Source organism: Corapipo altera, unplaced genomic scaffold (genome assembly GCF_003945725.1).
Source record: "Corapipo altera isolate COAL_440 unplaced genomic scaffold, ASM394572v1 53, whole genome shotgun sequence".
Classification (NCBI taxonomy): domain Eukaryota; kingdom Metazoa; phylum Chordata; class Aves; order Passeriformes; family Pipridae; genus Corapipo; species Corapipo altera.
Window position 1 is genome coordinate 506,939 of NW_020884900.1, and position 12,085 is coordinate 519,023.

General features: G+C 41.2%; 1 protein-coding gene across 1 annotated transcript in view; it reads left to right on the plus strand.

The window, feature by feature from the left end:
* The first annotated feature begins 111 nt into the window (after nt 1-111).
* The window catches only part of RHOBTB1 (Rho related BTB domain containing 1), a 52,849-nt gene continuing 40,875 nt past the window's right edge, over nt 112-12,085 (plus strand). The window contains exons 1-2 of the mRNA XM_027649458.1: nt 112-191; nt 4,280-4,378. The gene's annotated coding sequence lies outside the window, so the exon portion shown is untranslated. The remainder of the gene's footprint in view (nt 192-4,279; nt 4,379-12,085) is intronic.

Genomic DNA, 12,085 nt, shown 5'->3' on the forward strand with positions numbered 1-12,085 from the left:
GGGCACCGGGCACACCGCTCCACACACGGCACCGGGCATTGGGCACCGCACACGCCGCTCCACACACGGCACCGGGCATTGGGCACCGGGCACCGCAAACAGCACACACCACGCGCAGCGCCGGGCACCGCACCAGGCACCGCACCGGGCCGCTTCTGTCCCGCCCCTAGCGGGTCCCGCTCCGCGCTCAGGTGAGACGCTGCGGCCCTGGTCAAGGGAAGAAGGGAGGGAGGGAGCGAGCGGGTAGTGCCCGCTGTCTGGGCTTCCCGAGGCTCTCCCGGCGAGACGCGGTGACCCGGCGGGGCCGGGCGCGGTGGGAGTTGCGCTGGAGCTGCGGGAAGGAACGAGAGGTGGGTGGCGGAGGAGCCCAGGGGGCCGGGGGCGCTCCCCGCTCCGGGGCCCGTCCTGACCGGAGCCCCGGGCTCCTGCCCCAGCGGGGTCCTGGTACCCGCCCGGCTCGTCCTGGTGTCTCGTGCGCTTCGCCGGTAAGGCCAAAAATGCTGACGGCTCTCCCGGGAGTCAGGCGGTCCTGCTGCATCGCTGCCGAGCCATTAGATACCGTTAGGCGTGTTTGGTGTTTCTGTGGTTGAACGCGGTGCAAATAGTGCGCTGGGGTGCTTATCGCTGCACCTGGCATGACTTTTTCACGTTCATGCGGGAAATTTATCGTGGCTACCCCCTCTTTGTGAAAACTAGATGGACAAATCTAAAATTTGTTTGTATTTCACTTTCCTGGTGTTGGTTTGGCACATTTTCCATAGAAATGAAACTTTCTTCTCCCATAGAATCTCCAGGCGCTTTCCGAAAGCACTCTATTTGAAAAGCAATTTGCTGAATTAACGTAGTATGCACAAAGATAACCTGAGTTGACGTACTAGCAGAATAACATCTATCTCGTGAGTAGAAATGGAATATTCCTGCCCTTAGGTTCCTTTTTAATCTTAAATTGTTAATGGTTCTCTGCATTACAAGAATGAAATTTGTAATTGGTACAGAGTGCAAATGCGTGTAGAGAACTGGATACAAGAGGACCTGATTATGAAGAAAGATGTACCTCCCAAAAAGACTAGCAGGAGAATGAAGTTAGAGAGCCTCTTCTCTTCTTTACAGTTGTTGAGAACCTCTGGGGAGAAGCACTGGGCTGTATCCAGCCCAACTCTTTTGCAGCTCTCCAAAAGGAAGAATGAGAAAAGGGCAAAACTTTTCCCTACTTGGATAGCATGGGAAATTAGAGCTTTAGTACATGCACTTTTTAGCAGCTGTTTAACTGAGTTGTTGTGGGTGCTCCTAAGGCAGGGTGAGTGGCAATCATAGTATCCCATCTTCTTTTAGAACCTGATTGCCAACTTCTCACCAAATATTGTCATTTGTACTTAGGTAAATAGAAATATTTACATCACTTGTCATCAGTTTCTTTCGTCTGCATAATCAATGCAGGAAAAAATTCCTTTTTCTCTAAGGGAGACCCTAGAAAAAGCACACTTGCCTAAACTGAAATAGAAAGGGCAAAACACTTGCATTTACTATGGATTCTAGAACATTAATGGTTTGAAATTATCTTGAGAGGAAATATTGGTTTAGGTATCAATGGGAGGTAAAATTTCTACTGTCTGTTCAACCATGTAATGTACAGCAAGTGAGGTGTATCATAGTAAAGATTACAACAGTGAATTAAGGTTCTGCTCTTTCTTTTACTTGAACTTTTTCCGGTATTTGAACTCCTAAAGGCAAAAGTTTGAAGTGAGAACATATTAAACAAGGAAGAAACATGAGGCTTAAAAGCAGTTTTCTTCTACAGAATCCTTCAAAGTTTGTTGAAGAGATTTGGGGCAGAGGTACTGTGAATGTGTGGTGTTACAGAACTGAAAGCAATACATAGAGATGATGGGCGGGTAAAAGGAAACTGGAGCAGTATTAGAGGATAAAATTCTGCAATGTTTTTAGTTTTGTAATAATCTTCAAAAAAAACCAGGGGTGAGACAAAGACTGGATCATCTTAGGCTTCTGAACAAGCCAAAGGTGAAGCTGAGGTGGATTTGAGGAGAAAATTGGGCTGAGTTTTCTAAAGTTTTCTATAGTGTCACTATGTTAGAGGAGTGTCTTGTCCATAACAGAAGAGGCTCCTAGACCAGATCACATATGATTGTTGGCCCCAACAAGTCATCCAGGGAGCCTAGTGTTCCACCCGGCCTTGCCTGCATTCCTTCTGGGCCTGGTTTACACTGCAAATGCTTCACCTGCCAACCTGCAGCAACAACCACCTGCTCCTCACCTTCCTGCCTATTTAAAGGAACTTCCCCCCTTTGGAGAATTAGACCATATAGGTACATCCCTCCCTGAATTACTCTGTGTTCCAGCTGGCTTTAGTTTCCCTCAGCTTACGCTGACCTTGCTGCATGTCCTGCGGACAGTACCATGGTGTGCTGTTGTGGGTGAGTGTGAGTTCAGGTAATGACTGCCTGGGTGTGGAGCAGATGGAAGAGAGAAGGAATTGCACTGCAATGGAAGGAACTGGTGTTTTCTCATGCGGGCACTCAGGGTGAGAGTTGTATAAAGCCAGCTCTCTTCTCAGCTATGAGAGAGACTCACATGAGGAAGGTACATGTAAGGTTTAGCATCTCTATTCTTCTGATTGCAGATCATCATCACAGAGATAGATGATCTGCTTGGTATGAAAGATGTTTATGATTTGAAGTTGTAATCAGTCAGCATAATGCTATTTAAGAATTGAGCCTTTCTTTTATGGTCCCAGCTATCTTCAAAACCAGAAACCCAAAGACTGAGGGCGGGGGAATGGAGGCCAGAAACATTTTTCTGTGAAGTGGAACTTTTAGGCTTATGCTTTAGTAATGATGAAAATCAGGTTTAGCTACATTTCTATCTGCTTTCATTCTTCAAACAACTGGTCTGACTTTACAGCATAACAATTTAAAAACATCTCAGCAAGCAGGAGAGTCTCAGTGTGTCCTTTAATAGGACAATAATGTAAATAATTAATGATTGCTGAAAAAGAATTATGAATGAACTGGTGCATGTCTGTTTGAGAGCGAGAAGGATCTTGATGTATCTTTGGAGGCCATGTCTGTGGATTTTAATGAGGGCAAAGCAGAGAAAGGCTGTTAGAAGTGTATGAGATATCAGCGAAATAAAAATAGGGAGCTCTGGGTTTACGAGCAGGTAAACCAGATTTTTTTTTTTTGAAAAGCTGCAAGTAACTTCTAATCTTCCTGCCATCAATACAATTCTTGACAGTTGTAGCTGCATGAAACATGGCAGTTCAGGAAGACTGATATGGTCTTTACCACTAAAATGTTAAGTGTCAAAGGGAAGGGAAGGACTTCTAGAGGGATATAAAGATCATGCCTCTAGCTCTTGTGTCAATCCCTTTGGCTTGCTCATTCCACAAAGGTGGAAGAAAGTGTTACTTCACTTCCTGTGTTTGCCCTCACTGTTGTCTTATGCTGGCTATCCACAGCAGGTGAGAATTTCTGTGAGTAGCTAACTTCAGTCCTAAATTCAACTCTGAAAAGTTGCTGATAAGAAAAGAGAAATGCCTGGAGAAGCTAAGTGGGCCACTAGTCTGTTCAGCTGAAGAATCTACATTTTACTTCTGCTACTCAAGCTAGAGCATGAACCTCTGAAACCTACTTGTGTCACTGAGCATTGCTTTGAGGGCACCATCTGAGGTGAAACCTCAGCCTTGCTCCTGGATGGGAACCAAGCCACAATAACACAGACGTTTACCAAACCCAGCTAAGCACTTTCATAATTAATTTCATTTGGGACCAAAGGGGAAGCAACACAGAAGTCCCAGTTCATGTGTCATCAGGCTGCCAGCCCATATTTTAGTCTTGATATCTTCTTGAAGGTGGGCAAAAAAACCTACTCAGTCTGTTACCTAAGAGAGAGGAGTTGGTCAACTGCGATAGAGTAGTGCTCACTTATGACACCTAAGGTGATTTTTAAAATCTAAATCCAGAGGAAAATTGCTAAAGAACAAGCTTCATTTGGCAGAGCTGTGTCAATCTCCAGTTATGCTCAAGAGCTCATCTAGCTACCCATGATTTCTTCAATTCATTGGAGCAAACAGTATTTTAATGAAGATTTTCAATCTACCTGTTTGAAACTTTGAAAGACTGTTTTGTTTACCAAACAACCTGTTTTACAATATATAATGGATCATAAAAGACATCTTTGCTATTGAATGTGTTGTAATTTTATGTTGAAAATAAGGTTTATTCTCTCTTCTTTTTTTTTTCCCCTCTCCTTTCCTCTTCAGGAATGCCACAGTAAGAGAAAGACATGAAGTATCTTTAAAGGAATTCTGCTTTTGATCAAGCTGCTAAAAATGGATATGAACACTATTTTCTCCTTTGAGGTAAGTATTGACAGGGAGAAATAAAAGAAAACCTGACTTGTTTCACTTAGTGTTGCCTGTTACCACCGCTGTTCTGTCCAGCAGCTTTTAGTCAGGTATTTTATAAAGTTATAGCATCTGTGTCTTGGTGAACTTTGTACTGGAAGTCTTAAATGGAAAAGTCCTAGAATTAATCCTTTCATTTACAGAATTAGTCAGCTTTGTTCTTCTATTCCAGTAGATAAAAACAAAGGCATGGGTGTTGTTGTAGGGTTAGCAATGGGTGGCTTCTGCACAGAGTAGCTTTTGACCCAATGTCAGGCTTTTTTTTCAAAGCATCAAAGAAACGGAAGCTGCTAAAGTCTAATTTTCAAGAGCGAATACTTACACAGACTAACTGCAGATGCAGGAAATGAGTGAGATCTTGGGATGAAAAAAGATTGTACCACAAATATGCAGGTACTGTTTCATGCATCCAAGCAGGTTTCTGAGTTCCTGCTCTCTGCAGCCTAGGGAAAAGTGGGGCCATTGCCAGCCTGAATTACAGGTGCATATTTATATTGCTTTTGTCAAGTACCACAGCCAGATCTTCACAGTTCCTATGGTAAGCATATAAGTTAGTAAAACCAAAAATCTGTCCTTAATTTAGGATCACAGGAAAATTCAGGTTGTAAATAACCTCAGGAGATCATATAGTGAAGCCCTCTGCTCAGAACTTGGAGTAGTCAATGAAATTAGGTCATTTTCACCCATTGGCTTTCTCAGTCTATTGTATGTTCAGAAGCATTAACAAAAGATGGATTTATATCTTGCCATATGTATTGAATGCATATTATAATAATGCAGATAGGAACATAACATGCTACTAAAATTTATCAAAAGGGAAAATGTTTAATTAAGACAGGATTGTACAGGAATGGTCTGTTTTTCTGAGCAAAAAAGGAAACAATAAGTTTCTAATGTATTCATTTCTTGCAATTGCAAATGAAACCTCTGCAGGTCAGCTAACACAGTGACATGCTGCCAGTATTTTCAACACGGGTTCCCTCCAAGAATTACCCCTTCCCAGGCATCTCTAGGGAATCTATTTATTTACTTCCTCATACAAGCAAAATTGCTTTCTCATAATAAGGGGAAGTGAGCACATTGCTTATCCTGTCTGATACATGTTACTGAAACATTTCCTCTGAAGTATAAATATTTGTTCATGGGAAAACATAGTGACAATGTGAATAAAAATAAGCATCTTGTCGGGAAGCTTAGGGAGCAATGTCTCCCCTGGGCTCTAAAAGTAAACGCAAACCAAGGATTCCCCCTCCCCCCATCATTATGTACTACCAGGCAGAACATTTTGTGAGCCATAGGAATAACTACTTCAACTCTTTTGACCAGGGAGGGTCATACAATGAAGGGGTTAATCCTCTCAGGAGAAAGATATTTTAGCATTCAGAACCTCATAGGAGGGTCATTGAAGTGAAGAGACACTTGGTTTACTTTGGATTTATGCTTATCTCAATGTGCTTTGAATTGATCCCTCAAAATTGGTAATTTAATAGCTTTAATAGTTACATTAGTAATTTAATGAGCCCCTTTCAGCACATCATCAAAGACAAACATATACTTTGTGAATAAAAATAGAAGTCATTTTATAGATAATGCAGTTCCTGAAAGCCAGTCTATAATATTACACATATGCAGGTTGTGATTGCCTTGGTTTAACCCCAGCCAGGAACTAACTACCATGTAGCATCCCCAGGGGGGAGGAGAATCAGAAAAAAGGTAAAACCCCTGGGTTGAGATAAGGACCATTTAATACTTGAAATAAAATATAATAATCATTGTAATGAGAAGGGAGACAACAAAAAGAGAGAGAAATAAAACCCCAGAAAGGCAAATGATGCACAGTACAGTTGCTGACCAAGGCCCAGCCCATCCCTGAGCAGCAATTGGCGGCCCCTGGCCAAATCCCCCCAGTTTATATACTGGGCATAATGCTTTATGGTATGGAGCATCCCTTTGGCCAGTTTGGGTCCCCTGTCCTGGTCATGCTCCCCCTCAGCTTCTTTGTGCACCTACTCACTGGCAAAGCATGGGACACTGGGAAGTCCTCAATTTGGAGTAAGCATTACTAAGCAACACCTACAAAATCAGTGTGTCATCAGCATTCTGAATAAATCCAAAACACAGCACTGTACCAACAACTAGGAAGAAAATTAACTCTATCCCAGCTAAAACCAGGATGGTGATGCTATGAATTATTTAATATGCACTAAGACTGATCTCAGCATCAAAAACTACTTATTAAGGGAAATGCCACACCTTAGAACCCCAATATCTTTCTTCACCTCTGCTCCCAGTTTCAAGTCTCATTTCCCAACCTGATTTTCTGTCTCTAAATGAATTTCTAAATGACATGTATAAATCATGTAGTTAAATTACAGAATAATGTTCTCAGAAACTTGGTGTTTCCACACCAGCTCCTGTTGCTTCTGTGATTTGGTCTCTCACTTGTTAGAGAACACATCTGCAGATCTGAAAAAAAGTTAACTTGTGTATTATCATGTGCTTGAGTCAGAAAATGCTACACCTGTGTAAGGCATGTCTTTGTAGAGGTGTTATTTGCTCCTTGATATCGTGGTCACAGCTTATTTGCTTATGGGTTTTTGTGTCACTTGAGGCATTAGCAGACGAGTAGTAGTAAATTTAGCTCTCTGGATAAAGAAGCTATTGCTTTCTCAGAGATTACTTTCTTCATGCTCAGTGGAATAAAATAGCTACATGTGTGATAGCCTCTACAGTGCAATTTGGTAATTTAATTTAGCTGACAATTCAAATTGGTAAAAGCAAAGTTCTGGACTGTGCAAACCCAGCAGAGGTGTGTGTGTAACGGTAACCTTCAGTAAAATCAAATGTGGCAGATGAAATTTTAAAACTGCTTGAGTTAGTTCCTTGGAAGGTGATCATTGTTTGTGGCTACAGATTAGAAATTTGGGGGACTGCCTTGTGTGTGTGGTTGGGGTGTGAGGGGAAGGGCAGTGTTGCTGTTTGTTGCTTTTGATCTTCGTAATTAAATTTATGTTCTCTAGCACTGTTTATCAGACTGTTGAAATCCATGTTTCTAACTTCATCATGGGATCTCCTATGCTTTACAGAAAGGAGAGTGAATGATTTTCACACCACCAATGCAGAATCAGGAACAATTTGTTATTAATAGGTGTGAAATGAAGAAAGAAATGGCGCAGTTCTGAAATGTCCATTAATTCAGGGAGCTTAAGCATCGAGGTACCCAACTTGTGATAAAAAAGCAGTGCTGTTGCTCCAGAGCATTCTCTTGCCAACTGGAATTACCTGTCTCTCCCACTTTGGAAGCAAGGGCCTGGAACTCCAGATGAGAGTTTGCAGCAATAAAAACATAGTCTGGTAACAGTACCTGAGCTTTAGCTACTTGCTTGTTTTCACCACTTTGCTGGTGATGAAATGTGCTTCTACATGGGCTCCTACATGTGCTCAGCATGGGCAGGTGTTCCAGTACTTGTCCTGAGCAACAGGTACTGTTTACATTTGAGGTGAATGTTATGGCCCTTGTGGCTGTCAGTGTTTCAGTTCTTGATTTATAGCCATTGCTCAACACTTGAACCCCTTAAATTTGGCTCTTGTATTTCAGAGACATGTTTTTGACTGTCATATGTGCTTATGACAGTAATGTGGATTATTGGTCACTAAATACAGGAGAAGGTTTCAAAAAACAGTTCCCAATATTCTAAGGAAAATACCTGTGGGTCAGGCTTTTCTTGAGGCAATGCATCCTTCTCCTCTGAATTTCTCCAGGAGTGAATTGTTCTTTTAATCCTCCTTTCCTCATGTGTTTGCAACAGTACTTCCCACTGGCAGCACTGTAATTAGGGAACTCTCAGCATTTCTCTTACAATAATGGTGCAGTAGTATTTTAGCTGTAGGTCTGAATTTCAGCTACTGTAAGAAAATTGGAATGGTGGAGAAATGTTTACCTTCTGTAACAGATACAGTTTGATGAAATTTTATTGGCAATTGCTTTTGTAAATAATTCATATTTTTCCCTGCAAAAATATTTCGGTGATGAGGTGTGGGAGGAATTCAATTATCTTGAGGATTTTATAATGCTACAAAATGCACCCTGCTCTAGCAATTTTGCCAATATGTATGGGAGTAAATAAGATTAATACCTGTGTCATTCTTCTCTTCTGCCATTACCAAGGAAAAGGACTCTTGCCTGCCTTGGAAAAGACTGTAAAAGGGTTCTTTAAAAATAAAGCTCTACGTGCCTTGCTACTTTATTGAAAGATTAAAAACCCCTGTTAGTAGGATTCATGATGCTTTGGCAATATGACTTCCAAACAATGAGTGCATGAGAAATATCAAGGCCCTGGAATATTTTTGATTTTGTTAAAACTCCCTGATGCCTGGTTTTCGAAACCACTGCTAGTGGTTCTAGTTTGGTTTTAATTTTACAAAGGTAAATTCTGCTCCTGACATATTTAAATGCTGAAGTTATCAATGTATGTGTCATTGAGAAGGGATGTCTTTCTCTCTGTACTTTGCAAATTACACAGTATACACATACTCCTTTAAGCCCTCTGATTTTTGCCTGATCTGCATGTAACAATGATACTTTGGCAGCTACTGGAGTAGTATGTTCTACACCCTCTGTAAAAACTGCAAATATGTGCAAGAAGTATGTGATTTCATGGTCCATGGCTTTTGAATGGTAGCATTAAAAAGAACGGAATCCTTCTTGGTAACTATTCCAAATAAACATAATTAAGGAAAGTGTCATCAAACAGCCTGGGGTGAAACATGAAAATTGTCTTCATTCCCTGCTTCTTAGACTGGGAATCACTTGTGTGCATTCCTCTGCAGTTTCTGCAATTAGCATTATCCTTCAGCTAAACCATTTTGCTAGAATTTATAGAAAGTGTTTCAGGGGGAGAAGGATATTCATCAGAACCAACCCTGGTTATATTCTTTCTGCATATGATTTAAGGCCTTAACTCATTGGGGAAACAAAAAAAGTGGTAACTAGATTTGCTTAGACACGTTGAAGTAAACCACTAAAATATATGAACTGTGTTTGGACAGTAGAAACCTTGTGGTGATATAATCCAGTCTAACTCACTGAATTTGTTGTGTTGCAAAAGTGCAGTCTTTGCAAGGCAATCTTTGCTGGTGTAACTAAATCATGTAATTAAACTGGTGTAAGTGGTTGTAAGAGGCACAAGATCTATCTTACTTTCTTGGAAAAGATGAATGGTTCCAAGGTATAAAATGTGCAGAATGTAACAGGAGCTTCAGACTTTGAATTTTTATCTTGAGTAAAACCACAGTGTTGCTACTGTGCAGGATCATACTGTTCAAAATAAAGGAAGAATTGTACTGTAATCTTGAGGAGGATTATAATCCAAATCAGTACATTCTTTGAACAACCTAGTGAAAAAAATATTTAAGTTACAGGTGCTTCATTCATTTTGGTTTTGCTTCAGCTACTTTAAGTTATACATCTTCATCTTTCTAAGACAGGCATGTTGCAACTAATTCTGTGGGTTTTTTTCTTCTTGAATTACCACTGGAATTGAAGCCAGAGGAGTCACTGAAAGAATGCTTTTCCCCAACAGTTTCAGTAGGATTTATATCAGGCTCTTAAATGGTAATTGGGGTCTTTTACTTTCATGTCTAACTTGCTATGGGACAGAGGTGCAGAAGAGCAAGTTGTAGTTAATAAGGCTGTTTCTCTAAGATTAATGATGATGAGATTAAGCTGCCCTTGATTCTTCTATTTAATCCTGCTCTGTTGGTTTGACACCCTATAAAGATCAGGATATGGCTGTTGGCTGCTGTTCTTGTAAGCAGTGATTCAGAGACCAATAACGCTTGGCTTTGGCAACTGTGAAAAAGGCAAGAAAATCTGCTTTGCTTCTCTTTCCCCTCCCCACTCCTATCCTGTATCTTCCAGTTCCTGTAACTAGAGATCTGTGTTCTAGACTTGTCCTCGTGATCTCTGTATTACATCAGTATAAGTAACTCAGCAGGGATGGCATATTGTTGCAGAGATCTCTATTTGTGTGTTGTTCCTGTCAAATTTATGCAATTTGACCAGCTCCTAAAACTTGGTCTGCATTTTGTATCCTTCTGCATGTAAAGCTACTAGTCTTTTAATGGGTGATTTATGCAAGCCTCAAAAGGCAGGCAGAGCATTTTTAATGCTTGAAGAATAAGGGCTCATCCATTTATATATGGTTTTTGAAGCTCAATAGCTCAGATCAAGAGTGAGAAGCAAAGACTGCGTTTGCCGCTGAAAACCTCCTGTAGTTGTAGTATAAAGATGTTCCAAGTCTCTTTGAAACTCAGTAGAGACAAGTGAATTTTGATGATCTACATAGAGGAGAGATGGAGACTGACAGCTACCCAGAAGGTCAGATAGATAGACAGAAAATGTTCCCCAACTGACTGTTTGCTATGACTCTCATTTCATTCCACAAAGAAGTTCTTTCCATTCCATTAACATCTGATTAGATGGCAGAAACACTTTAAGAAACTCTGAACAGTTATGCAGGTGCCAGCACTATTACTTCCAGATTCAGTCCCTTGCCAAACAGCAAAATGACACACAATCAAGAAGAAATCCTACTAATTAGTTTGTCCTCTTTAGCTCTTGTTTGGAACTTTTTTATAAGCTGATTGAATCTTCCTTAAACATGTAGTTCTGAGGATCTAGAAGCATGGAATGTAGCAAATACAAGCTGTTGCAAAATTATTACCATTAGAGAAGATTACATGTAATACAAAACTCTACCATAGAACAAATTCTTAATACAGCCTTGTCCTCTCTGGATTGTGAATGCAGTGAGCCATAACTCTGCCACTTCTTCCCTTGGGAGACTCTTATGTAACTGCTCAGCTGTTTCTCTTGCTGTTCTTCTTATTAAGCCAAAATTTTGTTTTGCTTAGTCGTATTCTGGTACACCTAACTTTGCAAACTGGGACTGTTCAAGTGAATCCACTCCCTTTTAAGACCAGACTATGCAGCCTGTAGAAAGACAAGTGCAGCAGCAAAGACAGTATCAGAGTTTTGTAAGGCTTCATGAGAGGCTCTGACAGCACAAGTGAACATACCTGGCTCAGCCGAGCGCCCTTCCAGCAACACAGGTCAGCCCTATCCTGGGCTGTGTTAGGAGGAGTGTAGCTAGGAGATCGATGGCAGGGATTATTCCCCTCCACTCAGCACTTGGGAGGCAGCTCCTGAAGAACTGTGCTCAGGCTTCACTTGCTTGGATTGACCAACTGAGGAGAGTGCAATGAAAGGCCACTGATATGGTTGGGGACTGAAACACGAGATGCACACAGACACTGAGGGAGCTGCTTATCTGACCTGGAGAGGAGAAGGCTAAAAGGGCTTCTAATTACTATATCAGGTACCTGACAAGGGACTAAAGGGGAAACTAGATCTTCTCACAGTTGCACAGCAAAAAGACAAGAGGCAGCAGTCACAAGTAGCAGCAAGGCAGGTGTAAAGAAAAACATTTTCTCAGTGGTTGTAAAAAAGCCCATTATCTTAGTGTGGGACTAAGCAATGGAACAGGTGGGTTGGAGACTGTGGAGTGACCATCCTTGACCTGATCAAGGTTTGAAATTAGCTGTGCATTGAGGAGGAGATTGGACTAGATGAACTCCAGAGGACCCTTCCCACCTAAATTC